This window comes from Gallinula chloropus (genome assembly GCF_964237585.1).
Source record: "Gallinula chloropus genome assembly, chromosome: Z".
Classification (NCBI taxonomy): Eukaryota; Metazoa; Chordata; class Aves; order Gruiformes; family Rallidae; genus Gallinula; species Gallinula chloropus.
In genome coordinates, this window is record NC_140089.1 from 48,307,286 (window position 1) to 48,325,121 (window position 17,836).

Here is a 17,836-nt window from a genome sequence, read left to right on the forward strand (position 1 = left end):
AGAACCTCTGTTGTCCCCTAGTGAAGTATACAACTCCCTTAACCCAGGATTAACAGCTTTTTTATGCTCTGCTGGTGCTGCAGCAAACTCATCTCTTAAACGTCCTTTTTTGTTACTAAGATTCAATGCAAATTTAAAAAAAAAACCCAAACAACTAGGATCTGCAGGAGCCAGAGAGAAAAGGAAAGGAATGGAGGTGAGAGGTCCAAAGCATACCCTCTTTCCCTCTTTTCCTAATGCTCTCAGATTTATCCTTGACATCACCGTCATTCCAAGTTCCTCTAAAGTGATTATCAAATGTCATAGATTCTGGGAGATCCCCTGTGTTAGAGGAATTACTGGGGATATAGTCCATCTGATGAAATTTGAGAGTTGTGAAATTAACAAAGGATTGACTAAAAATAGCATTCTTTTTCTCCTGTTCTGCCAGCAACAAGTTAAAGCAAAATATGTATGCCTTTACATTCATGTTCCTGGACTTTGTTTTCTGTTAAAGATCCTGAATTTATGAATGTGATCCATGTGTACTGGGAATTTGGATCTTATCCAGATTTGACTACTGTCAAATTAAAATCCCAAATATATACCTATCTTTTGAATCAAACCCTTTCCTCAAATCCATTTCACTTCTTCCACTGCAAGTGTACAGGTGGCTCTTAGCTGTATGCAAAAGCCCTCCTTTAATTAATAATTTCTTAGGATGTTGAGACAAAAAAGTGCAATCATGTCACAATACTCTTGCAAAGCTCATATTTTGGAAAAAAACTATGTATTTGACTTAAAGCAGACTGGACCTCAGCTGTTCACCTGTTTTCATTGGTTAAATTACCTGTCAGAGGAAAACCCAATCTTACTGGCATTTCCCATTTTTTCAGTCTGACGCTATAAATGGCTTAGAAGTCTGTGTTTGAATGATGTACCAAAGTGATGCACTAGGATTTGATGACACTCAACAGTATGCCTACAGATTAGTTTTTTCTTTCCTATGATTAAGGGATTATAGAGTTTCACCTGAAAAATTGTTTCAGAGTTTTCAATTTAGTCCTTGTATTTACCTCCATTTAACTCATGCACTTTAATTAGAAAATGCTCTCCATGGCAGTTAAAAAATCTGTTACTTGTTTTTGTTTGTGTCCTGGGATTTAAAACTAATGGTTCAGTAGGTGACACTTAATCGTGGTCTGGCAATTCCTGAACAGAAGTCTTCCAACTACTTGCAGGTTTTCTATCGACTGCCCTCTCAGGTCTTGTCTGCTGCTGGAAGCGAAAAGCTGGGAGCAGTAAGGACAGTCCAGAATCACTGCGTGAAGAGCCTGTAACCAGTGCTTTTGTTAAGCTGTGATTTTTCAGGGTTTCCCCTCTTCCTGTTTCTCTCTTCCACAGATGACAAGAACACATTTTTAGAACAATCCTTTAAATTTTGAAGGAACTACTCCTCCATCCCAAGAATCTGTTGCAGTCGTAAGACAGTTCAGTGCAAAATGCAGTCTTCTGCTTTCCTTTCACAGTCACTGTATTTGGCACAAGCACGAGCCTCTATTACTTACCAACTCTGCCTAGTCACGTGAAATGCCAGTCAGCCTTCAGGTACCCGCACACTCTCGGGCTTCTCTGTACTAACATGACCACCAAACACCTCCCCACAACACCTGAACGTTGTTTGAAGGTTAGAAGACGCCCAAAGACCCCGTAGAAACCCGCCATAAAATACTGGGCGCCCTGAAAGCTGTGAGGCAGCCAGCCATGGCCCTGGGCTCCAGGTAGGCCGCATCCCCAAGGCCTGCCTGGGGAGGAGCCGCCGCTGCTGAGCGGCACCGCCGCTATGGACCGCTGCGGCCCGCCCGTGAGGCGGTGCTGGGCGCGCTGCGGAGAGCGAACGGGCGGGGGGGCGGGGCGAGGGCCACCACCGCCCCAGGGCCGGGTAGGCCGTGTTTCGAGACGGCCCGACAGTCGGCCGCCAGCCGAAGGGCTCCGGGAGCGGCCCGCGGCACCGCCACGACGGTGAGTACCCGCTGGGACGAAGGGGCCACCACCCAGCGTTAGACGGCGGCGGCGGCCGCGCAGGCGCGCTGTGATCGGTGACGGCGGGCGGGGCGCGGGAGCGCGTCCTCCGCTCCTGTCGCAGTTTGGGAGTCGCAGTGCGCCTGCGCGCCGGCCGGGGGGGGGGAGGGGGTTGGGGGGTGCTGGGAGCGGGATGGGGGGGGCTGGGAGCAGGGTGGGGGAGGAAGGCGGGGTCCGGCCCTGTGTTTTGAACGGCTCGATGCGGGTGGCTCACTATTTGGCAGGAAGGTGAGGAGGCCTCTATCCTGGCGACAGAGCTGGCGTAGGGAGAGGGGGCTCCAAATGTGGCAGAGGCGAGCAGGAGGCAGCGGCGGCGGTGGCGGAGGGGGGCAAACGAGACAAGGGGAGCGGCCGTCCCCGCTGCCGCCGCGGAGGAGCTGAGCGGCCTGGCAAGCCAGGGGGCTGCGGTAGAGGCTGCAGCGCTGGCACCCCCGGGCCGCCCGCCTGGCACCCCCGGGCGCCCGTCCCGCCGGCAGGTGAGCGAGTGGGCAAGGCGGGGGAGGGGAGGCAGGAGAGGGGGGGGGGAGAACGCGGGGGGAGGGGAGCGCAGCCCGTCGCGCCGCCCTTGGCCTGGCCCGGCTCAGCCCAGTACCAGGCAGAGCCGGAGGGAGTCGCTGTGGGGGCAGCCGGAGCCGCCGCTCCCAGCCCGGCCTCGCCTCCCCTCCCCCGGGGCTGACATTATGTCTCCACCCGCGGTATCCCGGCCGTGCGCCCCCTCCTCCGCCGTGGTTCGGCGCCCGTCCCGCCCCCGCCTCGACGAGCAGCCCGGAAGCCGCGGGGGCCCCGGGCTGAAGTTGCCGTCTCTGCCCTCCCTTCCCCCGCAGCGGCCCGGCTGCCTGGCAACCCCCACCCTTCCGGGCTCTGGGGGTGCTGCTTCCCTCCCTTGGCACGGGCCCTGCTCGGCATCCATCCCCTGCCGTAGGGGAGGGGTTAGTGCCGCCCCCTTCCCCCCTTCCCCTCTGCGGTGCTATTGTATGGGGGCTGGGGCCCGCTGAGGGGTTGCCGGCTGATAAGCGGCCCCCTCGATAGCGCACGCCAGGGGAGGCGGAGGGAAGCGTGCCCCGGCCTCTCCCCCCCCACCCCCCTTCCCGCGGGAGAGCGGGGCGAAGGGGGCGTGAGTGCGGTGGCGGCGGGGCCGGGCCGCGCCGCGGCCGCCGGAGGGGGAGCCGCGGCGCTGCCACCCCGGGCTGCTAGCGGCGGGGTTGCGGGCAGCGCTGCCGCGGTGTGAGGCGCCCCGTGTGTGAGTGCGCGCTCCGCTCGGGCTGCGCTGGGATCCTTTGTCTGCCGCTGCCGCTTTCCCCTCCTCCCGCCCTCCCTTCCCCTCTCCCTGTGCCTGCCTCTCCTCCCTCCTCGCCTTTCTTTCTCCCTCCCTTCGTTCCCCTCTCTCCCAGACTCCAAGCGCTGCTGCAGCTGCAGGTTTGTAAATACTGGACCAACACACACACAACATGGCTGACGCTCGCCCTGCTCCTCCACCAGGGTCTCCGCCTTCTCTCTCTGTCTCCGCCGCTTAGCCTCTCCTCCGTTTAGGCTTTTGTTTCTTCCCCCTCCCCCCTCATCTCCCATCCAAAAAAAAGAGGAAAAACAATTCACCCTCCTTATTGCGCACATGGCGGGATTTCAAGGGTAAGGATCCTCGCTTTGGACGCTTTCTCCTTTCGTTTTGCTGTTTACAACAAAATGAAACCTAAAATCAAAGGGGATTTGGGAACCTGGCAAGGCCTGGGATGAGGGAGGAAGGGAGGGAATGCGGGGGGGAACTGGGTGAGCCCCGCTGAGAGAGGCTTTATTGGAATGTGCGTGTCTTTTTCTGTGTGGGGGGAGGCTGATGCACCGAAGTGCTAGCACAGATGAAATACTGTATTACACTTGAAGAATGATCTAGGGCCATTTCTTCCAGGACGTAGTTTGGTATAAGGTATCAACTCAGCACAGTCACGTTAAAAAGACCTGAACTAGTTATGTCAGAATTGGCATTGTGTCGGTAAAAACCGTGGCATAGCCTTTTTGGACTCGTGTATCTCCTTGTCAGTATCTTAAACTGCTTGCATTCATGGGATGCAAAACTGGAATTAACACTTGCTAGTCTTTGTGTTGCTAGTTTTATGTCACAGATTAATTTGCCCTTGTGATGACAATAGCACAAACCAAAGCAATTACCTTTTGCTAAAAGGAGTGCTCCTGCTTTTTTGTAATAAAGACATGGCATCGTAAACTTAAGTGAGCTCCCGAACTAAAACAAGGCAGCATGCTTCTGACCTCTCCTAACACAAGGCAAATGCTCAGTTCAATACCCCCCACCTCAGTTATTCAGAGCACCCCCTTCTGGCTTTTATGAATAAGGCTGATTTTTTTTTTTGCTTGCTTATGACGTAAGACCATGATAACAGTTGAAGGTAGTTTGGGCAATCTGCCCTGGGACCGGTTTATATCTAGGTTGTAATTTAAGATTGAATGCTGAAGCTGCAAAGGCATGTGTTATACTGCTTTCAAGAGATCTTGATGTAATTCCTAGCGTTTCATTTTTCAAAGGTACTGTTTAAAGTCACGGTCTCTATTCAGTTCTGTGCACATGTATAGCCGTAGCTTTTCTGCTTTTGTTAATATCCAAGCACTGCCCTAAAGTAACAAATGTTCTATCTCTGTCGTCTTTGTCTACTTGCCTTTGGAAGCTTCTAGTGGAGAAGCACTGGCGTGGCACAATCATGCAGCTTTTACTGAGACTGAATTAAATATTACAATTGACTATCATATATTTACACTCTTTTTCCTGCTGTTTCCATCCCCATTTACAAGTGTGAATTAGCTGGAGGTGAGGAGAAAATTATTTACAATAATGAGTATACAACAACGTAAAACTTGAGTGGAGTCATCCAAGTTACAAGATCGTTTTGGAATGTGTATCTACGTCATGGCTCCTGAGCCAACTGTACAGTTTCTAGATTGAAAAGTCTGTAATTTGATATATCCGTGAATTCCAGCAGCAGTCGGTCAGGGGTTTTTTACATTTAACAGCCCAAAAGCAGTGGTAGTAAAGCCACTAGAATAGTTGATCAGTTGTAGCTAACCAGTCATTCATTATGATAGCCACCGAGTTTTGAAATTACTGCTCTCCTATAAGAGTGAAATGTACTGAAGTGTGCAGGTCCTCCCCCAGAGTGAGCCTTTATATATACTTAAGCTGATTCTTAGGCTGAAAAGCAAAATAACCAAAGTAACGCATCCACAACACATTTGTTTAATAATGGATCACTTAAAATATATTCACACTTCTTAACTCTGGTACATCTTAGTTAGGTTACTAGAGCTGAATTTTTACCATGTAAAATTCAGGTCTATTTCATTAGCTTTGTGAAATTTGCTGTTTATAGCATTTTTGCTGTAACTTGGTATTGTGGTCTTTTCTATGACTTTGAGAAGGTCTTTCTTGCCATCTTGGTTGTGTTGATGACTTGGTCAAAATTTAGCGTTGTAGGTGTTAATACGCTACAAACAGCTGATCTAGGTGAAGAACTTGCCAGATCTTTGCCTTTGAAACCACTAAGACAAGACACATCATGGGCACTACTACACTGGGTTTAAACAAATTACAAGTCATGTATTACTAAATTCATCTTTTGCAAAATTACTTATTTTTTCATATTGGGAAACGGGAACGAGAAAAGACAACTCCAGGAAGTGCAGTCTCAGTGATCAGCTTGCTGGAAGATGTTGGAAATGAACTAATTTAACAACAAATACTTTTTCTATCTTCAATCAAGCAAATCATGTCTAAGTGTTAGTTCTAAATATTTATGGAATTGCCAATTTAAAAAGTCCTAAAGGTAATTAACACTTCTAGTTGATGATACACTAATACTGCCTGTGTATTTTCTCAAACTAGGTAGTATTCTGGCATTGACTTCTTACCCTGTGTCTGTCTTTGCTATCTGTTGCCAAGCTATACTCTGAGATGTTCAGATCTGTAAACATCTAGCTGATGCAATAGCTGGTTTAAAGTTGGGTGTTTTTTTTACTGTAATGCATAATTTGCTTAATGTTTGAAAAATTAAAGGTTTTTCAAAGATTCTAGTTTCTGAAAAAATGAAAACACCCCACAACAAAGCAGGTGGAGGGTTTTTTTAAAGAATGAAACCTGTTGCTGTAAACTCTTAATGCTTTTGTTTTCGTTTTCCCTGCTTCCTTTCCTTTCTTTCCCCAGGTTTTAGAAATGCCAAATTTGACCTCTTGATAAGCATAAGAATATGTTTTTCAAGATGACTAAAACTGATTGCACAAAATAGTTTAAAAACCATCTTTTTGAAAGTTGTTTACTGAAGCTGAACCAAGAGGGAGAATCGCTATTACTGAATGTTACTTTCTCTTGTATAGTTAAATAGCTTGTACCAGGTATGAGAGATTTCTTTTTGTTCGTTGGTTTTTTTTTTTTCATTTTCCTTCCTTCAGAACTCTGCAGAGTTCAGAGGCTTTGTGGGATGGTGAAAGCTGATCTTGAGCTGATCTTGCGTGGCACTGGTTTTCCTAAGAGCTAGTTTGTGTTTGTCTAGATGTGTCCCACGTGCTGTGCAGATAGTACCTAGGTGTCTGCATACCACATGACAAAGAATGTGAACTTTGGTATACATTTCCACACTGCTTCCATCCACATCTGTGTGACACAGATAATTGCTGAGTTCCTAGAAAAAATGTAGTTAATTGATGTGTATTTATCTATGAAGAGTTGATTCTAGTGATAAAGGGGCCTTACCATTGATTCATTTCAAACAGTGGTACAATAATGTAATTCAAGCTTGCCACCTTCACGGTGGGGTGGTTGCAGTTACTTGTCCTTGTAGTATAAAATGGGAATTTCCTGATGGCATGCAGAATTCAAGAGGTAAATTGATTTGACTGTTGGGTTGTGGGGACTGGTTCTACAAATCCAGGCTACCTTTTTATGTTTCATTCCTGTAATGTATGTCATGAAATGGCTGTAAATCTGTGCTATGTGACATCTTGTTTGACTTGTTTGCTTGGAAATTTTATTGAAATTGTTCCACAAAGTGCTAGAATATATAGAGATTGTTGTCATTACCTGTGGTGACTGGTACCTAAGCATGTTCTAATCTTTGCAGTTATTGAAAGGTGGTTGAGATACTAAGAATCTGATATTTTCTGGGTTTTTTGAGATCTGATTACAGAGTAAGCTACTGACGGTACACTGTAAGCACTTAAAACAAGTTTTTATAATAAGACTTTAAAGATTATAAATCCCCCAAAGCTTGTAAACTACTGCTGTTGGGGGGCATAGGGGTTTTTTTTGTTGTTGTTGTTTACTTGGTTGGTTTTGTTGGGATGGGTTTTGTTTGGTTGTTTTTTTAAGTGCTGTTGTTTGAGTGTTCCAATATGGTATTTCATATCTGCATCTACAATTACTGGTGAGAGTAGATAACTTGCTTCAAGGGCAGTTCAGTGGATTTCAGTGATTAATAAATGCTGAACTTAGACAGAATGACGGCCGAACTTTACACCTCCAGTTCCATAAGGTAGTTAGAACAAAAATAAAGGGTATCACTTTAGCTACTGCTTTCTTGTGTTTTCCAGTTCTCACATTACTGGCTTATGGTGCCCTTGCATAGGAAGAACATTTTTGTCACGGAAACCAACTGTTGAGTCCACTTGCCATCCTTGAAGTCCACCTCTTCACTGTCACTTCACCACCTTTAGCCCACCTGTGTGCAGGTCCTGCATTGTAGCTGCCTGTCCCCTTCTAACAGCACCTTGGCTGAAGGGCCCTAGGTTCAATCACTGTGGCCGCTTTTCCTGTTTGTGAGTGGTAACCTAACTGTTCTTAATGCTGATTTCCAGACTTGTGTTAATGTCAGAGTCTCGGGGATTGTCTGGTAAAGTTTTAAGGCTGGTTTTATCTGCAGCTTTGGAATTAAAGTGCCCCAGTAAAATGTGTTGATCTTTTAAGGTCAGTGATGGATCTTCCATCCTTCTGTTTTCAGAGAGTCTTTTTGATGGTTCAGAGGTAGCCTTCAATCCTGAGATACCAATTTCACAAAGTAACTCTGTCATTTTGGGAGTGGCTTATTAAGATGACAGTTCCCTCCAAGTGTGTACCTCAGAGGCTTCCCCCCCGCTGCCGGCATTGTTGCTTTGTTTTCTCTCCTAGATTCCTGTTAGAGGAGAACAATTAGTAAAAGGAATGTTTATTAATTTAATCTGGTTTAAGATTACTGTGCTAATTAGGTTGTAAAGAGTAATATTTATAATTGTAGTGATATTAATTTAATCTCCACCAGTGATGCTGCTTCTTAGAGTAATACTTGACCCAGATGTGGCCAGCAGTGTATAAAATGAAAAAGCAATAAGCTTGACATTTTTCCAGTAATGTTCTTTCACTAGTTCTAAAGCATAGTAAACTGTTCAAATAGGTACATGCCATCATGCTGAGATTTCAAAATCACTTATACAGACTTCAGTTTGACCATGTTTCAAAAAACTCCCCTCTTTTGTTTTGTGAGCTTGCATTACTCCAATTTAAAAGTAAAAATGAGCTTTCCTAGATCATAATCTCTTACCCTAAGTGAGTCACAAACCGAAAGATTTAATAGATGTCAGACTTCCAGTCTGCTAGTTATTAAAATAATTTCTGTTGCAAACCTGATTTAGAATTTAGCACAGGCTGATTTGGGTTGGAAAGGGACCTCGGAGATCATCCAGTTGCAACCCCCCACTGCCATGGGCAGGGAGACCTTCACTAGGCCAGGTGGCCCAAAACCCGATCCAACCCGGCCTTGAACAGTTCCTTTCCGTCTTTGCTGTGGGCTACCCTCAGGTACCCAAAGGCTACTGTAAGGTCTCCCCGGAGCCTTCTCCTCTCCAGGCTGAACAGCCGCAACTATCTCAGCCTGTCTTCAGAGAGGGGTGCTCCAGCCCTCTGATGCATTGTTGTGGTCTTACTCTGGACTCATCCTGAATTCTTCCCTAGTATGAAGAACAAAGGTAGTTTAAGTCCAGTGTATAATCTTGTGCTTGCTGTTGAGATTTTTAAGTATGGAAAATTTCAGCTTTCTAGATTTCATGTGTTGTGAATGGAATGACATAGAAAAAGGCCTCTAGAATGTATCCCTGGCAACTTTTCGGTTAAATTTTCTTTGCAACCTTTTTCAAATGCCAAAAATAATGTGTGCTAAAATTCAGTATGTTTTTTAGGATTCTAGTCTGGAAAGGAGCTATCACATAATGGCAAATATTGTGTCTGCTTTTTCAACGTCTTTAACTTATCTCTGGCCTTCAACTTGAGCCGCAGACTCTTACAAGCTGTCTTTATTCAGTCTACTAGGAATGATAAATGAAAATATCACTTGGGTCATGTAGGTCATGTAACCTGTATAATTATTCCTGGAAGACAGTTGGACATGTCTGCATGATTCTGGACAATTGCTTGCCTGCCCTGCTTCATAAATAACTACATGTGTTTTAGGCAGTGATCAGAACACCAAAGTAAAATCATAATGAGAGCAAGTATGTTAGAGTTTAATTTACGACTTTGTTCTGAAAATTTGCTAATTGCAGAGACCTTTATTAAAAATTTAAATTTATTTAAAATTTAAATTTATTTAAATTAAGATACTTTTTTTCTTCATTAATTCTGTTCAGAAGTTTTGTCTTAATGGTGAGTCAGAGTCTTGACACTTTAGGGTTAAGAAGTATGCAGGTGTTTGATATACTTGGGAACTGCAGATGGTTAAATACACATACGGTTGACATCATGTCAGCAGGATAAGGGAGCATTCACAGTGTCTGTCCTCAGGGTAATCTCTCCACTGAGGAAGGGAGGAGGAAAAGGCTTCTTTAGGGGTGAATAGGGATAGGAATTACTTTTAGTCCCTAGACTGCAGGAGTACATCTCAGGTGAATGGCATCTTTCCATCTTCTGCACCTCTCTTTTGTTGATAAAAGCTTACTTTATTGGTAGATGCCAGTCATTAAAACAGAGGGCAAGCAGACTTGACTTCTGGTTTGTGTTCTCTCCTGACCAAGCTGGGAGGAAAGATTCACTCCTACCCTCAGTTACACCCTATGTGTATACCTGTGGCTTGTCTGGAGACAGATATATGTTACTACATATCACTAGAGACACGTGACCATTAGTGGATGAGAAGTACATTTTTACATGGTAATATAATATACTGCTGTTCTTGTCGTGGGGAGCCAGGGGGGGAGGAAGCATTGCATTACAGGTAGTTTTGGGCTAGATGATTGAAGAACAGAATTAATACGTATTAATTTAAAGTGGGTTTTGTTTTGGCTTTTCCCCCGTATGTGTAAAATTAATTAAATGAGGAAAAGTGTGAGGGGGATGAGACTTTGCTCTGAATAAGCATTCTAGTTTTCAGTCATACTTAGGCCTCTAACCACACTTCTAGAAGACTTCGTGTTTTGTTTGGGTGCTGTGGTGGAAGGTTAATTAGGACTGGTTGCTCATCTTTTTCGAGATGCAGATTAAAGGCAAGAGGTCATGGTCCCCAACTTTTCTTTTCAGGTGTGGGTTTGTTGTGTCTTTCTCCTGATCACTGTAAAGATGTGATGAAAATTTACTCAAATCATGTCTATAAGCTTTTCTTAAAATCAGGCACTTATGAGTATGGAGTGCTTTTGAGTATGGACTTAAGGTCTTCATAACTGTGATCATAGTTCAGTTTGCTAAATGTTAATTATTTTCTCTCTCATTACATTAATCCCTAAAAAAATTGTGTTTTCTTGTGACTAGAGGAGGCCTTAGTTTACCCAGTAACTTCATTCTCATACCCTCCCTTACTCCCAGCTGATTTAAGAAAGACAACTACTTTTTACCAGAATAGAGGCAGTCAGTATTTGTGTCCAGTGGAGACCCCAGTCAACTCCTCTGATTAAATACTGTTATGATACCATGGTTTTGATTATGGGACACGTTTTGGCTTGTATGTCTCAAATCCATGAATAAATGGGCTCACAGTACAGCTTGTCATAGTTTTGGTTGCATACAGGGCTACTCTGGGTAACTGTTTTCTAACCTGGTGACTTTAAATATTCTGTTGTCCTGCTTTTTTTGAAGTGCTGAGTTACTATGTGATGTCAATATCCTTACTGATTTCTTAGGTGGAGGTTCATAATAATTAAATTTTTACATTCTAATCAATGCTGTGAATGGCAGTTTGTTGTAATAAGAATTTTGTATGTTCATGCGTTTTGTCTGCTTTAAAAGCTGGTAGGTAGTTGCTGTAGCACAAGTCTTAAGTACTGATGTATAATTACTTGCCTTACTCTCTCCCCTACTCTGTTTTTGGTGTCTTGTAGCCTTCTCCCCCACATTAGTGGCCTGCCACTGCTTCTCTGAAGACAAATAGTGAGTTTTGTCATAAGCAAGTTAGAGAACAGCTGCAGAAATTGGATGTAAACAGTAAAAATTGATGGTTAAAACATGATCTATTGTCTTTGAAGGCAGAAACCAAAGCATCCTCCTTACTATGTATGGCCTTCATGAATAAAGTTAGAGAAACATGCTGTGTTAGAGGGGAAAAAATATGTTTCAAGTGTGTCAGCAGAATAAACTGTTGCAAAACAAACTGATGTCATGTTCTTAAGCTTGGTTTAATAAAATGTTTTAATTATGCTACTTTTCAATTTAGTGTTGCAGTGGCATTTTCGCAGCATTCAAGGCACTGAAGGCTCAGAACACAGTGTCATAACCTGACTGCTCTGAGGGTTTATGTGTTGGTAAAGATTGAGATTGCCAAGGAGACAAATCCAGGTTGCCTTTTAGTGAAGTGATTATAACCTCAGTGCAATACTCAGCTTTCCCTTTGACTGTCCCCCTACCACCCACCAGTGCCATAGTAGGTATACATAGAATACCAAAATAATGTTAGAAAAGCAGGAGAACTAGTACTGGGTTCCAGGAGGCAAGGAATTGAACCACATAAACATCAGGATTGCCAATAAATGTATATGAAGCATCTAAATATTTGCTAATAGTTGCTGTGTTAGCTATAACTGTATACAGATATTTGTAGGTAAATGTTGTTAAAAATTAAATGTTAATAAAAAATATAATAACAAATAGCGCTCAGAATTGGAGTTGAGGCAACTATGACCAGGCATCCCTGACTAGGAGAATGTCCCTGCACTAAGGTCAGCTTTTCTGGAGTTGCTTTACTGCATGCAATTACTTGTGACTTACCCAAAATCAGACTAGTTCAGTCCTGCAGCTTGCACTCCCAGATCAAATCGCAAACCACAGGGTAAAGGGCTTTTCTGCGTTTTCACTGTGAACACTTGTTTTTCATGTAACAGTGAGCACTGTCTTGATGCCCATCATCCAGGAGCTCTTCTAAGAAAAAGAGGGAGGCCAAGGGGGAGAAAGAAGGTGTCTGTCACCACACATAGGTCCAAGATCTAAGAATAATTTGTTACTTAACAACCACAGACTAATGGTGTGCTAAAAAGCTTGATACTGTTTTGTCAGATAGCAGACTTTTATCCCCCCTTCTCCTCTTTAAATTATACTGTGAAACTTTTATTCTCCTAATATTGGAAGGTGTTTGCAGCAGCATTATTAGCCTGGATTGCTGAGAACTAGCTGTTGTACACTTAAAATGTCACATAGAAAGAATAACAAGCCTCTTAAGAGATATGAACCCAAGGGTTTGATTTGCCCTGATTAATTAACCTAACTGACTTAGCTAAGTGCAGTAACTTGCCACTCCATTGCTTTCTAACAGCAGGGTTAGGTATGTTTGCTCTGAGCTTGCTCTTCCAGAATGTTTGACTGATCCTTTTGACTTTGGAACAATGTTGCTCAGACTAACACAATAGCAATTAACCCTAGCCTTCAAACAAAGGCTGGTGACCTAAGTATCCCTAGGAGGAAATGATTAAGCAAAGACCAGAGGCAAGTCTTACTTTTTCAAATAGACGTTTCCCTCTCTGGTTTCCAGAGACCTGTCTCCGTTACCCAAGCAAGCCAAGTATGCTTGTTTACAATTACAATAAATTACTTGGTTCAACTCCGTCTTGTATATGAGCATGAATAAGGTCAAAATATTTACATTATTAAACTTAAAGTTCACTTGCCTTTACCATAGAATTATATCAAGCCTGTACAGTAATAAACTGCCACTGTCATATCCAGGTTTGTGCACCTTTTTTTTCTTTTTTCAGTTCAGGGGAAGAGGATAGCTACCTACCAATAAGGAGAAGCTAAACTGCTCAGTATTTGCCACGATGCAAAAGTGTGCAACTTAAGACAATTACACCAACCTGCCACAACTTAGTCCCCTGGTGTCTGTGTATGCTCTTGCCCTGTGGTTAAATGCATGGTAATTTGCAGTAAAATTAACTATTAGAAGTGAGTTAAAACTTAGCTTTGGATAAAGAGATGCATGGAAGGTTCTCCTGCCTTTAAATAAATATTAGGTCTTACCTACAGTCTTGTTGGATTTGTTTGGGATTTTTTTGTAAAAACTGTCTTTTGAGATATCTGTAAGTTGGAACAGGCACAAGTTTCAGTCTGTGAGTAGTTTTGCATTGCCTGTAAGGAATTAGGTGGATGCTTTTAGAAGTTGTGCTTCGGAGTCCTGGTATATTGTGTTAAAGTCAGGGGAAAAATTGTAACAGTTGGTGAAATTAAATCGTATATTAACATTACTAAGTAAGTGATAAGCTTTACCACTGTTTTTAAAGTTTTTTGGCTAAACTTTCATAGCTGTTTGTGATGGTTCCATAATAGGACTGAAAAATACTGAAATCCAACTGTTGACATTAGTGAATCCATAATAAGGAAAAGAGGTTGTGCTAATCCATGGGGCTTGAGGGAAGAGTAGATTTGAACTCTAAACCAGCTCTTCAAAAATGCTTTATGACTGTGACTTTGTTGTTCTAGTACTAGAAGTATTCATAGTTTTGCTATAATAAAAATTTTTTTCTTCAAAATTAGTTTTGCTGTGCCAAATAATGACTGAAAATTTTGTGCATAGATAATTGTTTTGCTTCTAAGCTGTTAGAAACAGGCTAGAAACTTTCATTAAAAAACCTGTACATGAATTAATGGGGAATTTAAAATTTTACACTGAGAAGCACTTTTTTTTTAAAAATAAAGCTGTGGCAAGCTTATTTGGCACTAGTCAACTCTCTTTTTTATTCTTTAGCTTGATTGCCATTCAGTATAACAGCCAGTATGTGTATATTTAATACCAAATTTTGGATCCTTTTTTTTTTATTCTTCAATTTTTGGAATTTATTTTTTTGACTAATACAGGGTAAAAGGAATTTTTTGAAGGGCAAGCATGTGGCGAAATGTCACTGAGACCTTGTCCTTGTTTCAGCTGAGATAGAGTTAATTTTCTTCACGGTAGCCAGTACAGGGCTATGTTTTGGATTTTTGTGCTGAAACAGTGCTGGTCGTACAGAGATGTTTTGGGTACATAGAGATCTTTTTGTTATTGTTGAGCAGCCCTTACACAGAGTCAAGGCCTCTTCTTCTCACCCACCCCACCAGCAAGTGGGCTGGGATGCGCAAGGAGTTGGGCGGAGACACCGGCGGGATGTCTGACTGCATCTGACCAAAGGGGGTATTCGTACGATATGATGTCATGTTCAGCATATAAGGGGCTTGGGGACGAGGAAGGGCAGGGGCTGGCGAGATTCAGAGCGATGGCGTTCGTCTTCCCAAGCGATCACTACATGTGATGGAGCCCTGCTTTCCTGCGGATGGCTGAGCACCTGCCTGCCCATGGGAAGTGGTGAGTGAATTCCCTGTTTTGGCATTGCCTGCATGCAGGGCTTTCGCTTTACCCGTTAAACTGCCTTTATCTCAACCCACGAGGTTTTTCTTTCTTTCAGTCTTGTGATTCTCTGGTCCATCCTGCCAGGGGTTGGAGAAGTGAGCAGGTAGTGGTGTGGGGCTTAACTGCCAGCTGGGGTTAAACCATGACAGTCCCTTACTGCTCTTTATGTGTCAATTCTGTAACCACTGGCATTGTGTTGCTTTAGTACAGCATTATAGGCCTTTCTGCTTTCACAGAACTACTCCAGGAACATACAGAGCAGGACATAATTAAACATGAGGAAGGCTTTGATCAGAGGTTCCCAAACTGTTTCCAGTTGATCAAGGACCAAAGAATGGGAGAAGCCTTGATCTTTGAACTGGACCAGCTAGGGTGATAATCTGTTGCAAATGTACTTTTATGTTCATCAAGGGAAGATCAAGAACGTTGAAGACCTCAACAGAGGTGAGCAAATTCCAAAACAGCTGTACTGGTCTGAATGATTTATCCACTAATAGAGCTTCTTGTTGCTTTTCATATGAAAAATAGATAGGGCATGATTTAAAAATAGATTAAAGCACTTTCTATTGATGAAAGTGAAGATAGTCATCCCCTTGGACCTTCTTTGTCCATCTATTTTAATTCCACAAATGGAAAAACTCTGGCCTCTGGATAGCTTATTTGGTAGCAGAGGGGTAGGAGTTGCACTTATGTATCTGCACTGCTGGTGCTGCTGCTCTGGTGGTTTGACCCTGGAGGCCAGGTGCCCACCAAAGCTGCACTATCACTGCCCTTTCTCAGCTGGGCAAGAGAGAGAAAATGGAATGAAAGGCTCCTGGGTAGAGGTAAGGACAAGGAGTGATCACTCACCAATTATGTCACAAGCAAAACAATCAATTACCAAGCTAAACAAAGTAGACTAAAAAGAAATTAACTCAAATCTTAAAACAGCTTCTTCCACCCCTTCCTTCTTTCCAGGCTCAACTTCACTTCTGCTATCTCTGCTGCCTTCCCAACAGCAGGGCCCAGGGAACGGGCATTGCAGACAAGTCATTGCACGTTGTCTCTGCCTCTCCTTCCTCCTCCAGCAGAGGACTCCTCACGCTCTACAGCACCATAGGATCCCTCCCATGGGAGACAGTCTGTCATAAACCTATCCCACATCAGCCTCAAGGGCTGAAGTTTGTCACAGACAGCTTCAACATGGGCTGCAGTCCTTCAGAACCCGGCTGCTCCAATGTGGTTCTCTCACGGGGTCACAAGTTCTGCTCCAGTATGGGGCCTTCCATAGGCTGTAGGGAAATCACTACAGTGGGACAGCCTGCCACACTCTCATCTTCTCCATGTGCTGCAGGAGGATATCTGCAAAGTTGTTTCTCACATCTTCTCTCTTTCCTGTGAAAACTATTTCTCCTTTTTTTTTCCTCAACTATGTTATCCCCGAGGTGCTGGTGCTGATGGGGTTGGCCTCAGTCAGTGGTGCGTCTGACTTGGAGCCAGCTGGTATCAGCTCTGTTGGACAGAAGGGAGGCTTCTATAATCTTCCTGCATAAGCCAGAAGCTACCCCTCTAGCCCCCAGCTACCTAAACCTTGCCACCCAAACCCAAGGCAATTGCAAAGGTCACTCCGTGCATTGTGTCCATGCAGGTGTGACAGAGACTGCATGCTATGCAAGTTCCTAAAGTTCAGAAACATCTATTAATTTACTTTTTTGTATTTGTAGAGTTGCAAAATGGGTTCAGTTCAGTGCAGCCATAAAGATATCTAGCTCAATCTGCTTGCCAGGAGAAGGAACGCACTCCAGTACAACAGTTTGCTCAAAGTGCCATCCAACCTGGTCTTGAACACTGCCAGGGAGGGGGCAGCCACAGCTTCTCTGGGCAGCCTGGGCCAGGGCCTCATCACCCTCACAGGGAGGAATTTCTTCATTATGTCTGATCTAAATCTAGCTTCTTTCAGTTTAAAACCTTTACCCCTTGACCTATTGCTATATGCTCTTGTTAAAAGTCCCTCACCAGCTTTCATTTCAGTGACTACTCCCTGATACATAAATAAGGCTGCAAGTTGAAAAGTTGCTAGGGTATTTTATGGACAATTATGTTTTCACAGGTTTTAAAGGAGCCTCAGATTTCAAATTATTTCCACAGTTCTCTGCCATGATGAAGGATAATTCTTTCTCCTGTTAGTTCGGAGTTCAGATAGCTCTATCAGTCACTAATGAGCTGGAGTGATACAAATTTGTCTGCAACTATTTACAGGGTTATGTTGCTTTCTGTTGAGTTTACGTTAGCTTCAAGTAGCTTTGCCAATGTTTTACAACAGTTTAGGAAACATTTAAAAAATGATACAAGAATTTGCCACATCTTGGATTATTTTGATTATTAAAGCTAATTTCTACATTTTTTTGGTGCCTCTGAGGGTTGAGAAATTTCTGTTTGATCACTGCTATTGAAAGTTTGTGAGGGAAAAATAGAAAGAGTTCTTACTATTTATTAGATGAATCTTCTGTCTTACATTTGTAATGCAGATATGAGGTGTACTTATGGACATTTATGTGGTAATTTTTCAGGTGTTTATGTATACCACATTTCCTATCTGCAAATTTGTTATTTCCTTGTTGTGTTGGGTTGGTTTGTTTGTCTTAAATTATGGTGTTTTTACTCCATAAGGATCTGTAACAGGAGTCACAAGAGCTTGTGTGAATTTTGAGAAAAAAAATGTGTAATCTCTTACAACAGAAATACTTTTTTTAGAGTGAAGTATTGTGAGGCAATTGTACTAGAAGAGAGATTGATTTAATCATCTTCTATCAAATCAAAACATCACTTAACCAACTTAAGGAGCAATAAGAAATAAACTTTAGGTATACAGTGAGAGGTAGTTCTTGTTAGGATGTTTAGTTTCTTAACTCTTGGCTGTGGAAGATTTATGTAGGTATAACTTGTTACATGACTTCCTGGGGAGTTATGATAAACCATGT

The 17,836-nt window shown here is 43.2% G+C and overlaps 1 protein-coding gene across 1 annotated transcript in view; it reads left to right on the forward strand.

The window, feature by feature from the left end:
• Positions 1-2,490: 2,490 nt before the first annotated feature.
• Positions 2,491-17,836, forward strand: part of SPIN1 (spindlin 1) — a gene marked incomplete at its 3' end in the record, with an annotated part of 55,015 nt that continues 39,669 nt past the window's right edge. The window contains exon 1 of the mRNA XM_084278757.1: positions 2,491-2,537. The remainder of the gene's footprint in view (positions 2,538-17,836) is intronic.